The sequence below is a fragment of the Bos grunniens genome, chromosome 24 (assembly GCF_055505025.1).
Source record: "Bos grunniens cultivar Pamir isolate PY7600 chromosome 24, Bosgru_T2T1.0, whole genome shotgun sequence".
In the NCBI taxonomy this organism is placed as follows: Eukaryota; Metazoa; Chordata; class Mammalia; order Artiodactyla; family Bovidae; genus Bos; species Bos grunniens.
The window spans coordinates 52,523,791-52,549,751 of NC_141188.1; the positions used below are offsets into that span (position 1 = coordinate 52,523,791).

Below are 25,961 nucleotides of genomic sequence, written 5' to 3' on the forward strand. Positions count from 1 at the left end.
TTTATTTTTCAAGGATGTGAATAGTTCACATCTTTTCTACTAAAAAAAAGTCATGAATGGGAACAAAGATATTTACCAGGAGAGAAGGCTGAACACTGTATGAGGGGTTGAATGGATAAAACAGGCGATTTATTCAAGCCTGGAAGCCTACTGACAAAGAAAGTGCTTGAAAGAGCGGAGAAATTCAACAAGAGGAGTTTGATGGGTTGCTTCTCTGTGCAAGGCCTTGAACCTGGGGCTGTTATGACTCCAAAAATAATGAGACACAGCTTGTCTATCCTCAGGAACTTACAGCCTATGAAGGCATGAAAGACATAATGTATCTGAAAAGTTAAGAGCAATGTAACAGGGAAACACCAACAGAGCAGACTGACACATCACAGAAGTGCCAGGTAAACATGAAATGACTATATAGTGTGTGCTATAAGAACTCAGGTGCAGCAGAGATTGTTGAAGCCTGGGCCTGGGAGAAGGTCATGCATTTTATGCTGCTGGAGTGAATGAGGATCCTGAAGAATGGACAGGATTTGGAAAAGCTGAAAGGGATGGGGGAGGTAATTCAGTGTGCAGAAGAATAGAGAAATTGGTACATGGGATGACAAAGGAAAGAGGCAAGACAATATACGACATGAAGCATATTTGGTAGACAGTGAGTAGAAGAGTTTAACTAGAACAGACTGAAGGTGTATGTTGATGGATTTTGGGGTGATGAACTGTATTTGAGCCTGATTGTGGCTCACCTCTTTAGTGGTTAAGGAGTTTGATCTATATTTTCTTGGTAATTGTGATCTTATACAAATCTTTTGATCGTTTCAAACATTTGTTAAGGGATACAAAAGACTAAAGATTTTGTGGGGCCTTGATGAATGAACAGGTACTTTCTGAAGGGTTATAAGCTGAAATAAGATACATTACTCTTTCCGTCTTTGGTTTAAAAAAGTGATCAGAAACCCAGCCAATCTATTAATTAAGATCAGGTTGAGAACCTCTCTACACCAAAATATGAACTTGGTTCTATCATCTAAATTAGGTTTCTCACATGAAACTGGACAAAAAGAAATTGAACAGTAAGCTTCACCATTCTCCTCTACCCAAAAACACACATGTGCACTCAGAAATGATATTCAAAATATCCAACATTCAGAAAGTAATAGAAAACATAGCTTACAAATGATACATGTAGGGATACATGTGTCATTGTACTGCTTATTGAGTGATTTAAAATGAGGTGCAAATTGCTCATAAAATCATTTTAATAATTTCCAAATAATTTGTTGATGAACAGAGATGGTGATTGCAATATTTGACATGACTGTCATCCAAAAAATAATGACCTGGTCTCAACTTTGGTTTGATGAAGGAAATTACATTGAATGGCACCAAACTGTTCCAAAGCGATTTCACTGAATTGTGAGCCTTTAGGTCCTTGGGGACCAGACACTTTGTAGCGGACAGAGTAGAGAGGATGCACAGTCTGCTTTGTGGCTTGGCATCCACTTGGGCACAAGGGCTTTTCATGAAGCTGGGGCTGGCCTAAAGATCTCCGTTGCCTTCCTCCTCCCCCACTGCACTCCAAAGGTGGCTCTCGGAGCTGGAAGCAGAGATGTGGACACCCCTTGCTCCCTCTTGTGTGCAGCATCAGCTTCATTACCACGAGGGTTGGGTTTAATGGCGTTATATAAGAAGTGACCGAAGCAGGACTTACATTTTCTGAGCAATGAAGGCTGCCACTTCTGCCTTGATTTCAATAGGATGGATCTGTGCCTGTAACAGTGAGTTTAAAACACAAACAAAAAACAACAGAAAAACTCCTCAAGTTGTAGTAAGAGAGAACTCGGGCAAAGGCAGACCTCTGTGTTAAGTCAGATGTTGGCAAAACCATGCCCAAAGGTGAATGCAGATGATTCTAACAGCAGTACAGAGAGCACGTGTGTGTGTGTGTGTGTGTGTGTGAGTGAGTGAGTGTTAATAGCTCAGTCATGTTTGTCTCTCTGAGACCTCATGAACTGTAGCCTACCAGGCTCTTCTGTCCATGGAATTCTCCAGACAAGAGTACTGGAGTGGGTTGCCATTCCCTTCTCCTGGCTATCTTCCTGACCCAGGGATCGAACCTAGATCTCCCATATTGCAGGCAGATTCTTAACCCACTAAGCCACTAGGGAAGCCCCCTAGAGAGATCTGTGTCACAGAAGAGAATGCAGACTAGATGAGCTTTGGCCTCTTTCAGAGGCACTCATCATTTTTTCAGTTAGGAGACTATGTTCAAAACTCAGTTACCTATCAGCGTGTATAAGAAATGGAAATTGGTTTTCTGTATAGAATGGCCTGAACTGATCTGTCATCTTTATAAAATCTCAAGGAAAATAACCCTCTTTGGATATTGCTTAATATAAATACTTGGACTAGGTAGACCATTCTTGCTATAAATGTCAAGATCAAGTAATACAGGTAAGTAGCTCCCGTTTCAACATTCTATAACCATGAAGTCTACTACAGTCTGGACACACTAAATACGTTAGTGTCTGAATAGGATCACAAAGGATTATCTGGGTTCAAGGTTGAGAGGTTCAATCCTTAAAGTGCTTTGTGACGACCAAAGGAAGTTGTAGAAGTACAGATCTTGGGTTCCATTCCAGAGATGCTGATTCATCAGGGAAGGGCTCTGGAATCTCCTTTTTTTGGCAAATGCCTAAGGTACTTGGCTGTCCATATGGCCCTGTGTTACCGAACCTTAAGAAACACTGAACTAAAGCTTTTAGTTTCAGGAGACTGTAATTGCAGACTTTTTGAAGGAAGGAGAGAATGATTAAGGGTGTAGGATAGAGGGAAGATAATGATGGTATTCTTGTTATCTACATCAAGAAGTGAAACCATTGGTGAGCAGCTTCTATCTTCCCAAGAACTGCCCGAACAGCCACAGTTTTCTAGAAGCTGTACAAAACAGGAAGGTCCTGCTGTTAATTTCTCACAAAGTTATAATCAGATTATGACAGAGACAGAAGGCAGGGAGAAGGGGAGAGGCGGGTGTCATCCTGCTAGTTTCTTACTTCCAAACCTATTATCATCTCTGAATGAAATGAACACACTGCCAACTCTGATTCTAGATCGTTAACCAAGAATTTAAATTTAATAAAATCCCTGACTAATCCAGACAATTGGTGGCCAACTAGAAACTTTCCCATCAAATTCTTAAATAGTATTTACTTTTATAAGATGCTCATGGTTTCCAAGTCAATTATCATGCTAGAGAATACTACACATGAGTCAGAAGAAATGAGCTTGATTTACATGTAGCAACATGAGTGGATCTCAAAAACAAAAGACTGAATTGAAAAAGTAACACACAGAGGTTGATAGTAAAATACCACTTATGTGTATAATATGCACACACAAAAACAATGCTATTTTTCCAGCCTGAGTACACATCTAAAAAAAAGTTGGAATGGGAATATATGTGTTAAATAGACTAAAATGAGGGCCTGTGTTGGGAAAATTAAAACTGGAGATAGACAATAAAAAGGAAAAATAATTCACACTATACCAAACCAAATAAAACCAGGACCTTGCCACAGATATACAATAATTGTGGATCTTGAGTTGAACAGTATGATATGGACTCAATTTGGGACCTTGGGACCTCTGAGGGACAAAAGGAAAAATGTTCACGACTTGGTCTCTGTACTTATGGAATTGCACTATAGCTGGATTACATACATGGAATAAATATGATACTGTAATAGAACCACAGTGGCCAAGGGGTAAAGAATCTGCCTGCAATGCAAGAGACACAGGAGACATGGGTTCGATTCCTGGGTCAGGAAGATCATCTGGAGAAGGAAGTGGCCACCCACTCCAGTATTCTTGCCTGGAGAATTCCATGGACAGAGGAGCCTGGTGGGCTGCTGTCCATTGGTGACAAAAGAGTCAGACACAACCTAATGTCTAAACAACAACAACTATAGAGCCTGTCCTGGCGCAGCCTTTAGCAGGCAGCCATTGCTTCTCAGTCAAGAAGCAACAGTTAGAACCAGACATGGAACAACAGACTGGTTCAAATTGGGAAAGGAGTGTGTCAAAGTTGTATATTGTCACCATGATTATTTAACTTATATGCAGAGTACATCATGTCAAATGCTGGGCTGGATGAAGCACAAGCTGGAATCAAGACTGTGGGGGGAAATAATCAATAACCTCAGATATGCAGATGACACCACCCTTATGGAAGAAAGTGAACAAGAACTAAAGAGCCTCTTGAAAGTTAAAGAGGAAAGTGAAAAAATTGGCTTAAAACTCAACATTCAGAAAATGAAGATCATGGCATCCGGTCCCATCACTCCATGGCAAATAGATGGGGATACAATGGAAACAGAGACTTTATTTTGGGGGGCTCCAAAATCACTGCAGATGGTGACTGCAGCCATGAAATTAAAAGACGCTTGCTCCTTGGAAGAAAAGCTATGATCAGCCTAGCAGAGACATATTAAAAAGCAGAGACACTACTTTGCCAACAAAAGTCTGTCTAGTCAAAGCTATGATATTTCCGGTTGTCATGTATGGATGTGAGAGTAGGACTATAAAGAAAGCTGAGCGCCAGAGAATTGATGCTTTTGAACTGTGGTGTTGGAGAAGACTCTTGAGAGTCCCTTGGATTGCAAGGAGATGCAATCAGTCCATCCTAAAGGAAATCAGCCCTGAATGCTCATTAGAATGACTGATGCTGAAGGTGAAACTCCTATACTTTGGCCACCTCATGCGAAGAGTTGACTCATTGGAAAAGACTCTGATGCTGGGAGGGATTGGGGGCAGGAGGAGAAGGGGACGACAGAGGATGAGATGGTTGGATGGCATCACCAACTCGGACATGAGTTTGAGTGAACTCCGGGAGTTGGTGATGGACAGGGAGGCCTGGCGTGCTGTTATTCATGGGGTTGCCGAGGCAGACACCACTGAGTGACTGAACTGAACTGAGCGACTTAACTGACTGACTGCTTCACATAACCCAACTCCACTCCCGCCCCCCACCACTCTGTTACTAGGCAGCAGTTGCCATGGGACCATTCGTGATTCTGCCCAGCCATTGGTCGGCACTGCAGGGGCTCCTCCCCCAAGCTAGCAACTGTCACTGAACGACCATTAATAGACCTGCTCAGCCATTGGTCAGTGATGCAGTTGGTCCCTCCCCAAAGTGAGCACCTGCCTGAGAGCGACAATTAGTGGGACTTCTCAGCCAAAGTTGGTAGAGTGGTGGTCGTCTAGAGGAGAGTGAGGTAAGAGGCTTCTCCCCTCCAGCTCACTTGGCTTCGGACCAGCAGGAACAGGCTGAGGGCTGTGTCCTGCTGCTCCAGAGCCCTCGCCAAGGCCACCCACTGGCTTGGCCCAGGCCTCGAGGTGGTGGTGAACTTCTCCCTGAGCCCTGCCTCTGCAACATAATGGCGGCGGCCGACTGCATGGGACAGTGGTCTGAGGGACCTGGTTCCTGCCATTTGGGTGGCCCGAGGAGCCTGAGGGCTGGCTGGTCCTGGGCACCTGGCTCCCACAGTGATGTAGCTGGGCAGGGTCTGGGGACCCGACCCTGAGGGAGCTGCCACCTGAGACCTGCTTCCTCTCAGCCAGGGCTGGACCTCAGGGTGAAAGTGGTCCCTGAGGACCTTGCCCTTACTTGTCAGAACAGAGAATAACATTCATTTGGTAGAGATTTATGGGAACTTTGTTACCTGACGGTGACCTTACTTCAAGAACCAAGACTCTAACACCAAGACGTTTGCAACAACTCACTGTGCCCCTCCCTCATCTTTCTTAGAAAAGGGCTTTTCTGAGAACTTTCGGAGAGTTTGGAGTTTTTAAAGCATGAGCCACCCATCTCCTTGCGTTATTGTTGCTCAGTTGCTAAGTCGTGTCCGAGTCTTTGTGACCCCATGGACTGCAGCACACCAGGTTTCTCTGTCCCCCACTGTCTTCCAGAGTTTGCGCAAATTCATGTCCATTGAGTCAGTGATGCTGTCTAACCATCTCATCCTCTGTCACACCCTTCTTCACTTGCCCTCAGTCTTTCCCAGGATCAGGGTTCTTTTCCAGTGAGTCAGCTCTTTGCATCAGGTGGCCAAAGTATTGGAGCATCAGCTTCAGCATTAGTCCTTCCGATGAATATTCAGGATTGATTTTCTTTAGTATTGACTGGTTGGATCTCCTTGCAGTCCAAGGACTCTCAAGAGTCTTCTCCAGCACCACAGTTCGAAAGCATCAATTCTTGGGTGCTCAGCCTTCTTTATGGTCCTACCCTCACATCCATATGTGACTACTGGAAAAACCATAGCTTTGACTATACAGACCTGTGTCTACAAAGTGATGCCTGTGGTTTTAAATACGGTGTCTTGGTTTGTCATAGTTTTCCTTCCAAGGAGCATGTGTTTTTTAATTTCATGGCTGCAATCACTGTCTGCAGTGACTTTGGAGCCCAAGAAAACAAAATCTGTCACTACTTCCATTTTTTCCCCTTCTATTTGCTAAAACCTTTCTCTGATCCAAACGCCAACATTTTGACATTTGACCCCACTGTGCGTTGGGCACACAGACTTGCATTTCAGTAGCAAAATAGTCAAGTGTTAGGCAATACCATGGAGAAGGAAATGGCTTCCACTCCAGTATTCTTGCCTGGAGAATCCCAGGGACAGAGGAGCCTAGTGGGCTGCCGTCTATGGGATCGCACAGAGTCGGACACGACTGAAGCGACTTAGCAGCAGCAGCAGCAGCAGGCAATACCAGTGACTACTATAATAGTTCAGAGACTGGGAAAAAAAGAAAAAGAAAATTACAGAAAATTTTAAGGTGAAAGGAAAGGAAAAAGCAAACATTTGTCCATGTCTGCTAGTGGTCCTTAATGGATTTTCCTGTGTGACAATCTTTGAAAGTCTGTTCTTTTCACCATTTCCTCAAGAGTCTGCAAGAATTAATACCAGTATAGATCCTCTAGGCCTATCCCAGTTTCAAAGAACTATTTTGTTCACTTTGTTCTTTTCCAGATGACTGAACTTTGCATACATGAGGATGATGTTATTTTAATCTAATTTCATGTATTTATTCTTATTGTTTTTTATATTGATTTTAAAAATATTTTTTCTGTAAGGCGAGGTAATATATGCAAAAGTTTTCCAGTGTTAAAGTGTGCTCTTCTGCCTCACATTAGTTAAGGTGATGCTAACTACAGTAGACACACGTCAGAGGCTGAAGACTCACATTCCAGTACAATGATGGTTCTCCTGGTCTACTGGCTCTTCTCCATGCAGTGATTCCAGACTTCAGTTTCCGGCAGTGTTGAATCTTTGCCATGTTATACATATGATTCTCAAATTTCTCTGGGGGACTTTTCCATTCCAGCCTGCTGAAGAGGGAAAGAGGATGGAAAACCATGTTTGGAGAATTTGATGGATCAAAACTGGAAGAAGTGTTACATCACTTCCTAACCCCATGCCCTTGGCTAGAGCTCAGGAGGACTAACAAGACGGTTGTGAAAGGTAATCTTTCCGTATGCTCAGGGATATGGGGAGACAGTCTGCCATGTAACTCCTTCTTATTTATTTATTTTCATTGAGCTTCCCTTGTGGGTCAGCTAGTAAAGAATCTGCCTGCAGTGCGGGAGACCTGGGTTTGATCCCTGGGTTGGGAAGATCCCCTGGAGAATTCCATGTCCTATATAGACCATGGGGTCGCAAAGAGTCGGACATGACAAAATGACTTTCACTTTCACTTCACTTTTTTCATAAGATGTGTAGAAATAGAAAATGTTAAAACTCATAGGAAATATCCCTTTGACTTAACTTGATATGTTTGATGTATTGAATCTGAAGTTGGATAAAAGGACTTGGTTGTGCCCTTTTAAAGTCTTCTTCATTAATTGATCATAAAATAAAGAAGGCTATATGAATAGCACAATTGTATGAATTGAAAAAGTTTGCAAGCCTTCACCTGAAAAATATTCTGGCATCTGGCCAACTGGGGCACTAATCAGCCATTCACCTCTCCTTCTTAAGCTGCCTTTTCTGACTTCTCTGAGCCAATAAATATCCAGATGTCTGAATCTTCCAGTCTTGATTAAATTTTATAGATTTTACCCCTGACCTGCCCACAGGGAATAGCCTGGGCCTTTATGCCTTAGCTGTTTTCCTTGGACTCCCATTTCCTGACAGCCTGAATTTCTCTGCCTAATTGCTTCAGCCATGGCTGTGCTGGTATAGAATTTCCTTCCAACTTTTTCAAAGCAAGGATCAGCTCCCTCCTAAGTAGCTAGATTCTGGGTAGTGCTATATCCTGCTTAGTATCACTTTGTTGCTATCTTCATCTCATTGTAACTCTGGCGTACTAATAGTTGGGATTTATATGTGAAATCCCCACAAAAGAGCTTACTATTTTATCCTGTATATGTTTGGAAGAGTGCTGAGTCATCCAGATATTTCAAATAGAAATTTAAATCTGAATCCTGTAAGAAAGTTCTCCTGGGGATATCTGCTCCAGTGTCTCTGTCACGTGTTTGGGAATTTGCTCATCATTTTTGGTAACTGTTCAAAGTTGTAGAGGGAATGGAATCAAATTTCAACTCAGGCCTAGGAAAGTCAATGTGACTGAACACAGACTTTGTTCCTTGGATAACCTGAGGTCTAAAGTGTGTGCAGCTGGGTTATCAATTCATAATACAAATATATCTTTTAATCACACTTTTACATAAACTGATTAATAATGAATAGTGCAATCATTTCCTTGCCTTTGCCTTATTATAAAGGTCAGATATTGGCAAATTACCATCTGTTGGTCAAATTTGGCCCACTGCCTATTTTGGTAAATAAAGTTTTATTGGAACATAGCAGTACTCATCTTTTCACTTATTGTCTCTAGCTACTTTCATGCCACAACAGCATAGTTGAGTAGTTGTGACAGAGACTGTAGGGCTTCCCAGGTGGCTCAGTGGTAAAAGAGTCCGCCTGTGAATGCAGGAGACACAGGAGACCTAGGTTCAATTCCTGGGTCAGGAAGATCCCCGGGAGGAGGAAACGGCAACCCACTCCAGTATTCTTGCCTGAAAAATTCAATGGACAGAGGAGCCTGGTGGGCTATAGTCCAAGGGGTTGCAAAAGAGTCAGACTCAACTGAGTGACTGAGCACACACTACGGAGACTGTATGGCCATCACAGACTGAAATATTTATTATCTGGTCCTTTACACAAAATGTGTGCCTATTTCTTATATGATTTATATGATTCCTAACATCCCTTACATGATTTATATGACTTACATGATTCCTAACACAGAATATGGCCAGTGAATGTGAATTTTTGATCCCACCTTCCTTTGCTTAGACTGTTGCTTCTACCTGGAGAGCTTTGACTCTCCAATCATTTATTCACTTATCCAACAGGCACTGTTCTTGGTGCTGGGTCAGTGAAGATCACACACAGATGCTCTGTTGGGCTTCTGTTCTTCTGGGGTAGGAGACGAGGTTCCAGGTAAGCGAGTAGATGCGTAACATCATGTCTCCTCACGATTAGCCTCACAAAGGCAAATAAAGCAGCGCACAGGGCCTGTTTAATTCCTCCTCGTTTTCCAAAGTTTTGCGCAAGCCCCACTTCCTTCACGAGATGTTCCTTGGTCTCCCCATTTCGTCTTTGCCTCCCTGTTAGCTCACAGATCCTTCTAGTTTGTGCTTTTTTGTGTTATTCCACTTTGAACTGGAGTTCTTGGTGGATGTTTTTCTTTGTAACCAGAGATTGTGAGCCTTAATAACAAGAGTCATATGACAACTTTTTTTGTTCCCAACAGTAACTAACACAGTAACTGAAAACAGGAAACTGGTGAATAGCCCCAGTTAAGCCCGGTTCTAACAATGGAGGTCTTTAGTAAAGTACAATTTAATGCACCCGCCTCACAGTCTGTAGTATTCCTGAGTTTGTGATCATCACTGTGGTCCACCAGTTGCTTACAAGAGAGGAGGAGAAAATTTCCCACTTTTTAAGGAGCTAGGATCCTTTCAGAAATTAACTACACCCACAGATATATCCTAACCATAAGTTTTATCTTCTCTTTTGATATAGAAATCAGATAAAATTTTAATTGATTATACCCTAAATTTCCCCCAGTCAAGGGGGAAAAGTCCAAGCAATCAAGCAAATAAAAGAGAGAAAGGGATGAAGTTGCATATACCAAAGCAGTTACCAAATAGGTGATATAAATGAGAAATTCTTGGCATTTTGTTGCTGTATTAAATCATTAAATCACACACACACACATACACCCTCTGAGTTCGTGGGCTGGTCTGTCAAGAAAAAAAACAGGTTACTTTGTTGGAAAGAAGCTAGCGTTGGAGGTTGCATTAATCAGTGCTTAGGGATCAGCCAATTTCTCCCCTGATTGGGATGAATGGGGTTATTCATGAGAGGGCATCTGGGAAGGAAGTGGGGGGAGTTGTGGCTCACTGGGCTGGCTAGTGCCTGAGAGTGGAAGGAAAATCTGTCATCAGAACAAATGAACATCAGCGAGGTGAGGGCAAAGGCCAAAGGTGCTGGTGGAAGCTGAGTGAGAAGGCAATGAAGAGCTGCAGCCTGTTAGCAATTCGCACGTTTCTCCAGGCAAAGCCAGAGACACAGAGCTGGGCTACAGATTATGAGCCTATCGTATTTCACTCATCACAGAGGCCTTCGCGGAAAAGACCCGAGTCTGTAACCCTTGGCCTGGAAGAGACTAATTTTATTATTGCCTCATTCTCTTCAGCATCATCACCAATGTCCCCCAGTGTTTCTCAGCACTGACTGGGAGGAAAGAGCCGGTATGGAGGTCTTGTAATGCCTAATAAAATCGTACAGCTCCTAGGTACTTGTAGCTTCTATCTCAGGACACCCAAGTGCTACTGAACTAGAAAGTCTGGAAATTTCTGTTGATGATGAGAGTGAATTGGAGACAAGACAGCAGTCTTGCCTGCTGTGGGGCCTTGGATAAGATCCTCTCCTCAGCCCACAGTGTTAACCTTCCCTTTGAACTTGACCCATGCTCATTCCCACTCTGTTACAACTACATATCCTTGAAAAAAGCAATCAAGGACTCTGGTCTGTTGGAATTCAGACTGTGTTTTTGAGAACAAACTGTTTTATGGGACAACCGGCAGGCACCTGGGCTAGGAGTGCCCCCTGGGACAGACAGTGCAGTGGTTGGTTAGGCAGTGGGCTTGACTGCCCTGTAGGTTTCTCTCACTGTGTATTTAAAGTCTTTCCCATGAAGGTTGTACCTCTTGATGCTCATGTCTTTGCATATTTATAAAATGAGACTGATTCCATTCCTAAGATTCTATGCTCGTGTTTCTAGTACAGTCTAAATTCCCCAACACTATCACAGTGAACTTGAGCTGTCTATAATGACAGTCACAGCACTTGTCCTGTAGTAAATATAAGTGCATTTGTCCGATGATACAGACACTACTGTCATAAAAATGGGCCTCCCAGGTGGCGCTAGTGGTAAAGAACCTGCTTGCCAGTGCGGGAAACACAAGAGACACAGGTTCAGTCTCTGGGTGGGGAAGATCCCCTGGAGTAGGAAATGGCAACCCATTCCAGCCTTCTTGCCTGGAGAATCCCCTGGACAGAGGAGTCTTGACGGGCTATAGTCCATGGGGGTCACAAAGAGTTGGACACGACTGAAGCAACTTAGCGTAGCACACATTATAATAATAGCTATCATTAATCAATAACTTACTATGTGCCTGCTACCCTGCTAAACACTTAAAAATTGTTTGATATACTTATATATTGCAAAATGATTGCCGCCATAGAGTTAGCTAACACATCCATCATCTTACATAATTACAATTTTTTTTTTGTGGTGAGAACAACAAAGATCTACTCTTTTAGCAACTTTTAGGTGTATAATACAATATTATTACCTATAGCCAGCAGTACATTGTACATGAGACTCCCAGAATTTATTTGTCTTATTACTTTGACCGACATTTCACATCTGTCTCATTCTCCCACCTCTCAGCTCCTGGCTAGTACCATTCTACTGTATCTCTGTGAATTTAGCTTTTTTAGATTCCACGTATAGATAATGATATGTAATGATATTTGTCTTTCTCTGTTTGACATTTTATTTATTATTAACTTACTAATTATTAACTTAGCATAATACCCTGAAGCTCCGTCCATGTTCTTGTAAACGGCAGAATTTCCTTGTTTCTCATATATAAATATAAATATATATAATATGAATATGTATATCTTCTTTGTCCATTTATCTGTTTAGGGACACAGACACTTGAGTTGTTTCTATGTATTGATTACTGTTAATTTTGAACAGTGCTGCAATAAATATGGGAATACAGATAAAAACATACAAAGTAACATTTGCAATAACACTATGAGGTAAGTACTAATATTCTTCCCTTTTTATAGGTGGGGAACGTGAGGCTTAGGTTAAATATCTTTCCCAAAGACTCACAGTCAGAATCTGCAAAGCTAATTCCAGAACCCAGGCTCTTAGCTTCTGTGTTATGATTGCTCCAGTTCACACAGCCTAACGAGGGAGGGTAACAGAGGTTCAGGCGCCGGCAGCTGGGCTCAGAGGCGCCACTCTTCTTCAGTGCTCTATGCTTTTATTTGTGTCTGTGTTTACATATGTTTTCACCAGATTTGCTGCACTAAGTGGTAGCTCTTTTTCTTCTTGGGGACAAGTGGAAGTCAGGAGAACTCACGGCCTGAGGCTTAGTAACTGTGCATTTTACAGTGTAGGTTAGCTCTGTGCATTTATGGAAGAATGAGACATGGCACTGAGATGTAGAAATAGTCATAGGCACTTTTAAAACTGTGCACTTGTAGACTGTGGCAGGAAGGTTGCAGTTATATCTGTTTCAAACACCATGAAGTTGCACTGACCTTTTTTGATCCTATGTAACAGTGGACTCCGGAGAGGGTGATGGCAACCCACTCCAGTACTCCTGCCTGGAGGATCCCGTGGATGGAGGAGCCTGGTAGGCTGCAGTCCGTGGGGTCGCTGGGGGTCGGACACGACTGAGCGGCTTTGCTTTCACTTTTCACTTTCATGCATTGGAGAAGGAAATGGCAGCCCACTCCAGTGTTCTTGCCTGGAGAATCCCAGGGACGGGGGAGCCTGGTGGGCTGCCGTCTATGGGGTCGCACAGAGTCGGACACGACTGAAGCGACTTAGCAGCTTAGCAGCATCAGGGGACTCATCTCTAGGTAGAAAAAGGAAATTGCAGTCAGTGGAGAAAGAGCGTTGTCAATTCTGTTTTACCTGAAGTGATTAACTTATTACCGTTGGATATAATTTATGAATAACTGCAGGTTACCTTCTATGACTTTCCCGTTATCTGAAATGTTTCATATTTCAGGCTGCTTTGGCCAGATCTGTGCTAAAAGAATTTAACAGTAAGAGAAAGAGTGAATTTCTATCTTATTTGAAATATCTTCTTCCTTGTGATTAACCAGCAGAGAGGTTTTCTGTTTAGCTAACAAAGAAAAAGGAGTTTATAATATAGTATTTGGAATTTGAGATCCCAGTAACCTGCTTCGTAATTTTCCTTTAATATAAGCAACATAATCCATTCTCTGATTTACTAGTTTCCACTTTCAAAGAGGCTCAGTTCAGTTCAGTCGTTCAGTCGTGTCCAACTCTGCGACCCCATGGACTGCAGCACGCTAGGCCTCCCTGTCCATCACCAACTCCTGGAGTTTACTCAAACTCATGTCCATTGAGTCGGTGATGCCGTCCAACCATCTCATCCTCTGTCATCCCCTTCTCCTCCTGCCTTCAAAGAGGTGGCACATGCTATTTCCACAGCATTTGCCAGAGGATTGTTTAACCCATGTCTTGATTTGCATCTAGAATTGCACAGTGTAAATTACCAAGTAGACCCTGAGTAACATGGTGGAATGAGATTCTTTAGATTCTGAACGCAGTCTCTTAACCCTCAGCTTCCTGTTTCTATCTGTTCCATCTATACGCCTGTAGGAAGGCTGCTGAAACCGTTGGGATAGTGGTGCAGGTGATGGTGATTAGTTCAACAAATGTTTTTGGCTGCCTTCCAGAGACGTGGTCAGTAGAACTTCCTGTCTGCCTTGGAGTTTGGTGGGGCCTCTGTGACCAGTTCTGGCAAATGTGTTATGTTTGGAAGTGTGTGTCATTACTGTCAGGGCATTCCATTGGCAGAACATCACCCTCCAGAGCTCTTTTTCCATCTGCTGTGGACCAGCAATGAGCCTTCTACATCTGTCCTGTTAGCCTTGTTCCTAGAATGGGGACTTCATGGAAAAATGCTGACACAAAGGATATATAACATGAGCAAGAAATTGATTTTTTTTTTTTTAAGTATGGGGGTTTGTTAGCAGAACAGAAGCCAGCCTATCATGAGGCCAGAGTTATCTGTTAGAATATTGTATGGAACTAGCTAAGCCCAAGAATCCTCATCAGGATAGTCCCGAAGAACAAGGTGCTGGGATGGGCAGGCTCTCCTTTTGTATTAAAATAAAGCATATTATTATAAAGCTGTGTTAATTAAACCAATACAGTATTGTTAAGGTGATAAATAAAATGGCCAATGAAAGAAAAGTGAGAGTTCAGAGCAGTCTCAAACTTATTGGGGAATTGTATATTTGATATAGTAATGTTGCAGATTGTTAAGGAAAAATAGAAAAGTCAAGAAATGGTGCTGGGAAAGTTGGTGTTCCAAATGGAAAAAAATGAATTTAGCACTCTATCTTGTACACAAAAATCAATTCACATGTAGGTTAAATAGCTAGATGTGAAAGATAAAAATTTTAAACTTATGAGGCTTTGAGTAGAGAAGGAATTTTTAAAAGAGAAATAAAAGATTGATAAATTAGATGCACTATACTGGATGCTTGGGGCTAGTGCACTGGGACGACCCAGAGGGATGGTATGGGGAGGGAGGAGGGAGGAGGGTTCAGGATGGGGAACACATGTATACCGGTGGCGGATTCATTTTGATATTTGGCAAAACTAATACAATTATGTAAAGTTTAAAAATAAAATAAAATTTAAAAAAAATTAAGAAACATGTATAATATCATGTATGAAACGAGTTGCCAGTCCAGGTTCAATGCACGATACTGGATGCTTGGGGCTAGTGCACTGGGACGACCCAGAGGGATGGTATGGGGAGGGAGGAGGGAGGAGGGTTCAGGATGGGGAACACATTATACCTGTGGCGGATTCATTTTGATATTTGGCAAAACTAATACAATTTGTAAAGTTTAAAAATAAAATAAAATTAAAAAAAAAGAAATCAAAAGCCTTTATAAAAATTTATGAAAAAAGAGAAGCCACCACAGCAAATGAATATAATTTGCAAAGGGTTACATATCAGAAAGAAAAAGATAACTGTGTAATAATTCAGTTCATAGGAAAAAACTTTAAGCCATTTCACAGAAGAGGGAATACAAATGCCAAATAGATACAAGAAAAGACATTTACTTCATTAATTATCAGAAGAATGCAAATTAAGTACACATAAGCACTCAAAAATTTAGAAGTTATACCAAGTTGTTATATCACATGTTATACCAAGTGTAGATGAGGGTGTGGATATATATGAATCCTCATGTACTCCTTATAGAAGTGTAGGTAGTTAATAACACTTCGGAAAACAAGTTTTCGTTCTCTGTAAAGCCAAACATTTCATTTCTCTACAAATGAGCAATTTCAGTCATAATTTGTCATGAAGAAATACTCTAAATATGTATACTAAGACATATTCAATGGTATAGCCATTAGGGAAAGCAGTTTGGAAGTGCCCCCTAGAATTACAAATGGAATTACTGTATGATCCAGCAATTCCACTTGTGGGTATATATGCCAAAGCTATGAAATCAATATCTCAAAGAGATATCTGCATTCCCCTTTGCGGAATTCCTCATTGCAGCAGTATACAGAATCATCCTGTGTCCATTGACAAATGAATGGATTAAGAAATGGGTCTCTCTCTAAGTATGTATGTATGTATGTGTGTGTGTATGTGTCTGCTGTTAGTCATATTCAACTCCTTTTGACCCCATGGACTATAGGCTGCCAGGCTCCTCTGTCCATGGAACTTTCCAGGCAAGAATACTGGAGTATTTGATCTATATAAATACATGTATAATATTCAGCCAGTTATTTATGACAATATGGATGAAACCGGAGGACATTATACTAAATGAAATAAGCCAGGAACAAATAATGCATGATCTCACTTTTACATGGAATCTAAAAAAATTGAACTTGCAGAAGCAGAGAGTAGAATTGTGGTTTTCAGGGGCTAGAGGATAGGAGAAATGGGGAGATGTTGGTAAAAGAGTACAAGCTTTCAATTATGCAGGATGGGAAATTTTGGAGAGCTAATAGCATAGTGATTATACTTATAAAATACTATATTTTATAGTTGAAATTTACTGAGAGTACATCTTAAGTATTCTCATAACCTACACACATAAAGTGGTAACTAGGTGAGGTGGTGGATATATTAATTATCTTTATTGTGGTTATTTTACAATGCATGTATACATCAAAGCATTGTAATATATACCATAAATACATACAATATTTTTTTGTCAATTATACTTCAATAAACATTGGGGAGGTGGAAAGATACATGCAATACTGTTCATGGCAACACTGAAAGAGCAAAAATACTAAAATCAAATCAAACAAATCAATATGCCCATTGACAGGAACATAATTAATTGTGGAATGGCTTTAAATGGAATATTATACATCAGTGAAAATGAAATGTATCACCTGTGTGTCATATTTGTTTGATTTATGTATAATTATGAATGATGAATATTTGAATAAGGAAAATAAGTTATAGAATAATACATACAGAATGAAACCATTTTTGAATGCTTAAAAACAAGAGCAACTATGTAGAGAAAAAAGCTGGGGAATGAATGAGCAACGGTAACACACTTGCAGCTACAGCGATTTTGATAATACTCCAAGTATTTAGTAGGCGATAGATCCATACGTGTTTGTTTTATTAGAGTATTTTCTCCTTTATTTATATGTCACATATATGTAACAGATCTTATTAAATAATTTTTCCTAAAGATCGTATATATGTCCAGTGAAGTATTTAAAGAACTGTCCAGTGAAGGTGGAACAAAAGATACATCTCCATTGGAAACCTCTTTCCAGCAACATGTTAAACACCTTTGAACAGTGTTCCCAAATACAGTTGCTTTTCCCAACATTTTTTCATTTCTGATTCTGACATTCATGAATGCCTCTGAAATCCTCGGATAACAGAAGAAGGGCCCTTCCCTGGCAACATATTCTTTTCCTCCTTTTCTTTCTCTTTCTTCTCTTCCTTTCTCTTTTTCTTTTCATTTAAAAAGTTCAACTAAATCACAGATACTTTGTTGCTTTAATAGTTGTTATTATTTTTCTTCCTTAGACATGCATCATTTCTAAGACATTTGCTTCTAAAGTACTTCTTTTTTGGTCAACACGAAGTACCTTTCTCAGATGATAGCTTGTCTTCTCAATATTTGCATTTAAGTTTTCAGATAATTCTTTCCTGCCTCTGTGTCAGTGTCTGCAGTTTCCCTGGAACCCCACTAACTGCGATAGCCCACGTTCATATAGCACATACTATGCTCTAGCTTATACTCTTAGTGTTATCTCATTCAGTCCTCACAAATCTTGCTAGTATTATCCCCATTTTGCAGATGAGAAAGTTAAGGCCTGAAGAGGTTAAAAATCACCAGTGGCAAAGCTGGGATTCAAACCAAGTGGTCAAGATACATTTTCCATGTTTCTAACTAACTAACACATCATTACACCTACCCTGTGCTTTTAAAGCAACCAGTTTTCTGTAAGAAGCAATACAATTGTCTATTGCTTTCAAAAAAATTTTCCACTGGGCATCTTCCAACACGCCTGTATTGAATTTATCTCTGGATGAGATGCAAGCCTTTACCAAGAGGGTTGCCTGGTTTTCAAGTATTGGATTGTTCTATCTGATCCTGAAATATGCAAACCTAGCTAGTATAGCCTGCTAGACTAGTTTGGATACAAATAAAGTTCTGTCTTTTTAAAAAAAAAATCATCAAACTCAATTATCATTGTATCCGTAATACACTTACCTGATTCAAAATTCTGAAATTACAAAAAAGACTATGCAGTCTGAAATAGTTCCCACATGTACCTTTCACCCAGGCTCCCAGATTCTCCGTGCAAAAATTTATTCTACCGTGCAATAAACTTTTCCAGTTTCTTGAACACAGCAGAGAAAACTTACAAAATTTATTTATTTTTAATTGGATGATAAGGGCTTTACATTACTTTGTTGATTTCTGCCATACATCAACATGAATCAGCCATAGGTTTACCTATGTCCTCTCTGTCTTGAACCTCCCTCCCACCTCCCACCCCATCCCACCCCTCTAGGTTGTCACAGACAACCTGTTTGAGCTTCCTGCATCATACAGCAAATTCCCACGGCTATCTGTTTTCCATATGGTAATGTGTATGTTTCAATGATCCTCTCTCAGTTCATCCCACCCTCTTCTTCTCCCTCTGGGTTCACAAAGTCTGTTCTCTAGGTCTGCATCTCCACTGCTGCCTTACAAATAGGTTCGCCAGCACCATTTTTCTAGATTCCATACATATTTATTAATATATGATATTTGTTTTTCTCTAACTTACTTCACTCTGTATCATAGGCTGTATGTTCATCTACCTCGTTAGAACTGAGCCAAATGTGTTTCTTTTTAGGCTGAGTAACATTTCATTCTATACACATACCATAACTTCTTTATCCATTCATCTCTCGATGGACATCTAGGTTGCTTCCATGTCCTAGCTAATGTAGTGCTGCAATGAACATTAAAAAGACAACATGTGTCTTTTTAAATTATGGTTTCCTTAGGTTATATGCCCAGTAATGGAATTGTGTCATATGGTAGTTTTATTCCTAATTTTTTAAGGGCTCTCCAGCCTGTTCTCCATAGTGGCTGTATCAATCTATATTCCCACCAACAAGGCAAGAGAGTTCTGTTTTCCCCACACCCTCTCCAGCATTTATTGTTTGTAAACTTTTTGGTGATGGTCATTCTGACCCGTGTGAAGTGGTATTGCATTGTAATTGTGATATTGCATTGTAGTTTTGATTTGCATTTCTCTAATACTTATATGCAGAGTACATCATGAGAAATGCTGGGCTGGAAGAAGCACAAGCTGGAATCAAGATTGCCGGGAGAAATATCAATAACGTCAGACATACAGATGACACCACTCTTATGGCAGAAAGTGAAGAGGAACTAAAAAGCCTCTTGATGAAAGTGAAAGAGGAAAGTGAAAAAGTTGGCTTAAAGCTGAACGTTCAGAAAACTAAGATCATGGCATCCGGTCCCATCACTTCATGGGAAATAGATGGGGAAACAGTGGAAACTGTGTCAGACTTTATTTTTCTGGGCTCCAAAATCACTGCAGATGGTGATTGCAGCCATGAAATTAAAAGACGCTTACTCCTTGGAAGGAAAGTTATGACCAACCTAGATAGCATATTCAAAAGCAGAGACATTACTTTGCCAACAAAGGTCTGTCTAGTCAAGGCTATGGTTTTTCCAGTAGTCATGTATGGATGTGAGAGTTGGACGGTGAAGAAAGCTGAGTGCCGAAGAATTGATGCTTTTAAACTGTGGTGTTGGAGAAGACTCTTGAGAGTCCCTTGGACTGCAGGAGATCCAATCAGACCATTCTAAAAGAGATCAGTCCTGGGTGTCCTTTGGAAGGAATGATGCTAAAGCTGAAACTCCAGTACTTTGGCCACCTCATGTGAAGAGTTGACTCATTGGAAAAGACTCTGATGCTGGATTTATATACTTTGGATTGTGGGCAGAAGGAGAAGGGGACGACAGAGGATGAGATGGCTGGATGGCATCACTGACTCGATGAACGTGAGTTTGAGTGAATTCTGGGAGTTGGTGATGGACAGGGAGGCCTGGCGTGCTGCGGTTCATGGGGTCGCAAAAAGTCGAACACGACTGAGCTACTGAACTGAACTGAATAATGACCGATGTTGAGCATCTTTTCCTGTGCTTATTAGCCATCTGTCTGTCAGCTTTGGGGAAATGTCTGTTTAGGTCTTCTGCTCACTTTTTGATTGGCTTGGTTGTTTTTCTGGTACTGAGTTGCATGAGCTGCTTGTATATTTTGGAGAATTGTCCTTTGTCAGTTGCTTCATTTGCTATTATTTTCTCCCATTCTGAGGGTTGTCTTTTCACCTTGTTTATAGTTTCCTTTGCTGTGCAAAACCTTTTAAATTTAATTAGGTCCTACTTATTTTATAGACAAATAAATATGCATATTTAAAAATAATTTTGAATATGAAATATTCATTTTGCACTTAATTTCATGTCAGGCACTACACTTAACCCTTTTGCTTAATCTTTCTAATAGCTCAGTCAGGTAGATTTTACTGCATCCCATTTTGCAGATGAGAAAACTGAGGCACAAGAATCACACATACTGTACCAAACATAGCTGAGATTTGAACCCAGAGAGTCTGACTCCAGAGCCCATACTGTTAACTGCTATGATATATTGCCTTTCCCTGCTGAAGTGTTTTATGAGAAAAATGAGATACCAGATTCTTTAAAGTTTATATAGTCCACATAGGGGAAAATATCCCCATTTCTTTAGGGAGAGTAAAATATTGTACTTGTACATTTCTTTTTTTACAACATCTTTAGTGAGATATAATTTGTTTACCATAAAATTTACCCATTTAAAATGCACAATTTAATGATTTAGAGTATATTCACAGAGCTGTGTAACCATCATCACAATAAAAGTTTAGAACATTTTCATCATCTATAAAAGAAACTCTATACCCATTAACAGTCACTCTCCATCCCCACTGTCCCTATAGCACTCGGCAACCACTAACACACTTTCTGTCTCTGCGGATTTATCCATTCTGGACTTTTCACATAAATGGAATCCTACAGTATATAACCTTTTGAACTGAGTTCTTTCACTTTGTATAATATTCTCTGTTAATTGTTCTATCCCTGACATGTCCCTTTAGCAGGAAGTTAATATTTTTATCCTGTGGACTTCTCCCTGTCTCCAGTTTCTTAATCAGTTCAAAATTCTGGCACAATAATTGGTTAAACAGGTCAGTTTTGCTAATGCTTTTGTGGCTGTGCTGATATCTCATTTAAAGACTAGTCTTGCACGTTTCAGTGGACTCTTCTAGACCATGGAAGGATGCACTCACTCACCCAAATTCTGCTTGGAGTGCCACATGCTTGATCTCTGGGATCTTTTTGTTGTTGTTGATCACGTTTACATGCCTACCCACTGCTTTTTTCAAATAAGAGTCATGGTGTCAGTTGGCCAAGTTTCAAAGTGGGCGTCTAGCTCCAGCCTGGACCAGAACATCTAGATCCCTCTGTTAGAACTGGGACGATAGTGCAGTCCCATTGGTGAGTTTACTTTTAGGGTCCTTGGGGTCTTGTTTGGCTAGTGGAATTTGGATCTGGCAAATCTTGTCTCTGCTAATAGTCTTCCTTAACTTTGAATTTTAGGGAATAGGTGTTGGGGGTCTGTGTTCCTTTCTTCACAAAAAACCTTGAGGAAAATCATTCAACTTCGTATACTCTCTGCTGGCACTAGTTTAAACCTTCAAAAGTGTGTCTTATTGGAACATAAAGGTATTTGCTATGTCTACTTCTAGACCAATGACTGGCTATCAGATAAGGGAGCCGCCCTTAAAATTCTTCGAGCAAGGAAGACCATTGCCAAGGCTGCTTGCTATATCCAGCTAAGCAAAGAAGTGAAACATAGCTTCAGCAACCCACTACACAATGCAAACATTTCACATCTGGTAAATAATTCCTTTTCATTGTTTAAAAGAAATTGCATCAGCTCAGTGCTCTTCATAGTCTCCATTGACATTTCCTTGAAATTTCAGAGCTCTGTTTGTGCATTTAAAATTTTTCTTTTTGTTTTTAAATTTTTTTCGAGCTATGGTTAATATATAATGTTGTGTTAGTTTCTGCTGTACAGCCAAGTGTATCAATTATACATATATCCACTCTTTTTTAGATTCTTTTCCCATGAAGGTCATCACAGAGTGCTGAGTAGAGTTCCTGTACTAAACAGTAGGCACCTGTTAGTTATCTGTTTTATATATAATACTATGCATAGTAGTATGTGTATGTCAATCCCAATCTCCCAGTTTGTGTTTGTGCATTGAGTATGGCAGTGTGGACTTGGAAATTTGCTCACTCACATTCATTTCTCCTACCATTAAGTTAAACTCTTCTGTGTCCCTTTCAGAGAGATGGATTATCTTGCCTTTCGGGGAGGTAGATTTGACAGTCTGTATATCCCATCAACTTTTCTCTCTTTTTTTTTTTTTGACACAGTGAAGAGCAAGAAATTTAAAAGTTTAAAGAAAATTTGCAAAGATAAAGGGGAGAGCAGTTTGCAGGAGATCCACTTACTGTAAATACGCCTGCAGACGGTGTCAGCCAAGTGACTGCCAGCTGCGGTGAGTACAGCTGCTGATCGGAATGCAGAAGCATTGCTTGCAGAGCTTAGAGCTCATCAGTATGGGGTTCGGTCCTGGCCGTGCTGTGAGAGTGGGGAGCATCCCTAGTTCAGCAGGTTTAAATCCAGGGTCGCTTGTATTAGAATTCTGTTACATACGTTTGTTAATGGAGAAGATTTCTAGTACTAATATAATGAGTTGTTTTCCCTTCTTGTTGCTCTCAAGGCATTACTTTTATTATAATAGATTCTAGCTAGTTTATGAGATCAAAATGAAGCCAGTGACTGGAAAGGCAAGAAGTTACTTACTTTTTTTCTTAAGGAGGAAAGTAGATATTTCACATGTATGATTTACAGTTGTTTATCATGCAAGATGACTGACTGCTGACCCCCAAAAGTTTTCATTTTCTGGTTCAGATCTAGAAAGGGCCATACAGACAAATGTGGTAGAGTGTCATATGGAAGATTTAGATGGTCGGACTTCTGCCAGCCTTCTCAGGGTGAGGAGGCACACAGACCAGACAGAAAGCTGAGAGATCCTTCCATTGCTTGTGCCTGAGCCCCTTCTTCAGGCCAGCTGTTATGCTAGGTACTTTCCTTGTGGAAAAAGAAAATTAATAGCCCTATCTATCTACCTGTCTAATTTTGGCCTTCCAAGTGGCTCAGTGGGTAAAGAATCTGCCTGCAGAGCAGGAGACCTAGGAGATATGGGTTTGAGCCCTGGGCTGGGAAGATCCCCTGGAAGAGGGCATGGCAACCCACTCCAGTGTTCTTGCCTGGAGGAGCCCGTGGACAGAGGAGCCTGGGGGACAGCAGGCCATAGCGTCACAAAGAGTCAGCCACAACTAAAGCGACTATGCATGCATGCAGGCACACTGTTTTAATTGAAGTATAATTGGCTTACAATGTCATGTTAATTTCAGATGTACAGCAAAGCTATTCAGATGTATATGTGTATGTGTGTGTGTGTGTGTGTATATATTTATGTATATATTCTTTTCCCTTATAGGTTATTACAAAATATTGAGTAAAGTTTCCCATGCTCCCTATGCTATACAGTAGATCCTTGTTGGTTATCTATTTTATGTATAATAGTGTTATACATAATCCCAGACTCGTAATTTATCCCCGCCCCTTCCCCTTTGGTAGCCATAAATTTGTTTTCTCTATCTGTGGGTCTATTTTGTTTTGTCTGTAAGTTCATTTGTATCTTTTTCTTTCTTTTTTATTTTAGACTCCTCGTATAAGCAGTATCATATGCATTTGTCTTTCTCTGGTGTACTTCATTTAGTTTGATAATCTCTAGGCGCATCCATATTGCTGCACATGGCATTATTTCATTCTTGTGCCTGAGTGATATCCCACTGTATAAATATGCCATGTCTTAAAAGTCATATTTTTCTATTCACAATTTTTCTAGGTCACAAGTGTGGCTGAACTATTGCTATACATCTCAACAGACTTAGAGCAAATAGGAGTTGAAAAGAAGACTTAACTCAAGTAACTATGGGACTAGAAAGCCTTGGGCTAGTTCATTATCAAGATAAGAGATTAAAGGCTATTGACAAGTCAATTACTGTAAAATGACAAGCAAGAAAGAACTTTAGCCAGGTAAGACAAATGTTTTTGAAATAGTATCTGTAGGAATTCTGAATTATTAAATTTCTCACTATGTTATTTGCTGAAAAAAATAAACTCTCCTTTGCTGATCCGCCATTTAAAGTACAAGTATTTATTTCTATGGAATGTAACCTTTAATTATATGGCTAGATTTATTTCAAAATTCACTTTTTTGGTAAGAAATTCTATTTATACATTAGAAGTTCAGTAAGAAAGTGTTTTGTTAGAAAATGCTATAGAAATTGAGTTAATTTGCCTCAGTTTTGACATACACACTGATTATGAACTCCTTGTTTATGACATTTTAACTTCATTCTGTCACCTCCGTATATTGTTGTTGTTCAGTCGCTCAGTCGTGTCCAACTCTTTGCGACCCCATGGACTGCAGCACGCCAGGCCTCCCTGTCCATCACCAACTCCCGGAGCTTGCTCAAACTCATGTCCATTGAGTCCGTGATGCCATTCAACCATCTCATCCTCTGTCGTCCCCTTTTCCTCCTGCCTTCAATCTTTCCCAGCATCAGGGTCTTTTCCAACGAGTCGGCTCTTCGCATCAGGTGGCCAAAATATTGGAGTTTCAGCTTCTTCAGCATTAGCCCTTCCAATGAATATTCAGGTGACCTCAGTATATAAATGACAAGAATTTGCTTGTTAGAAAAAAGCATGAATATCTCATGCTTTGGCTTTTGTTCCTTTGTTCCCTTTAGCAAAACAGATGAGTGAGTCAAACAGATTCATTTCTAATCACATTTGAAGTTCTTTTTGTTGTGCCATTGTTATTGTTTTCAGTCCTCACAAAACCCCTCTGAGAGAAATTGCATTATTGCTGGGGAAATAACTGCTGGGAAAACTGGGGCTTAGAGGCTTAGAGACCTTCTGCTCCAAGGCAACATGGGAGGTGACAGAGCCAGGAATCAAATCCAGACCTGTCTGTACTTATGGCCCAGCTCTTTTCACGCATCAATGATGCAAATGTTAGATGTTTTATAGTAGGCTCACAGGTCTCTGGGTCTCCCTCTGAGTTTTTTTCAATCTGTTTTTTTCCTGTTGTTCATATTGTGTTATTTCCGTCATTTTGTTTTCAAGATCGCTCATTCTTTCCTTTGTCATCTCCATTCTGCTGTGAAGCTTGTCCATTGGGTTTTCATTTGGATTATTCTTCATTTCTAAAATTTCCATCTGGTTTTTTTGTTGTTGTTGTTGCTGCTGCTGACCTTTTCTATTTTTTCTCTTGTTTCAAGCATACTTGCTATTGCTTCTTGAAATATTTATACAATGGCTAAACTTACATTTCTTGTGAGACAATTCTGTCATTTCCATGTCGATATCTGTATATTAGTTTCTTAGGGCTATTGCAACAAATTACCATAGATTTGGTGGCTTCAGACAATAGAAATTTATTCTCTTACCATGTGGAGGTCAGAAATCTGAAACCATGGGCTTCCCTGGTGGCTCAGTGGTAAAGAATCCACTTGCCATTCAAGAGACATGGGTTTGATCTCTGGGTTGGGAAGATCCTCTGGGGAAGGAAATGGCAACCCACTCTAGTATTCTTATTTGGGAAGTCCCATGAACAGGGGAGCCTGGTATGTTACAATTCAAGTGGTCACAGAGAGTCTGACATGACCTTTTGACTAAACAACAACAATGATCTGAAATCAAGTGTCTGGTGGGGCTGTGCTCCTTTGAAGCCTGTAGAGGTGAATGTATCCTTGCTTCTTCCAGTATCTAGTTGGTTAAAAGACTTACAGGAAAAGTTTCTGTACTCATAATTCCATTTCTAAGGCTCT

General features: G+C 40.5%; 1 long non-coding RNA gene across 1 annotated transcript; it reads left to right on the forward strand.

The window, feature by feature from the left end:
- Window positions 1–21,733: 21,733 nt before the first annotated feature.
- On the forward strand, window positions 21,734–24,267 carry LOC147346291 (uncharacterized). The gene is made up of 2 exons (XR_015154095.1): window positions 21,734–22,552; window positions 23,972–24,267. It is a non-coding gene; the product is annotated as an uncharacterized LOC147346291 (long non-coding RNA).
- Window positions 24,268–25,961: the final 1,694 nt, after the last annotated feature.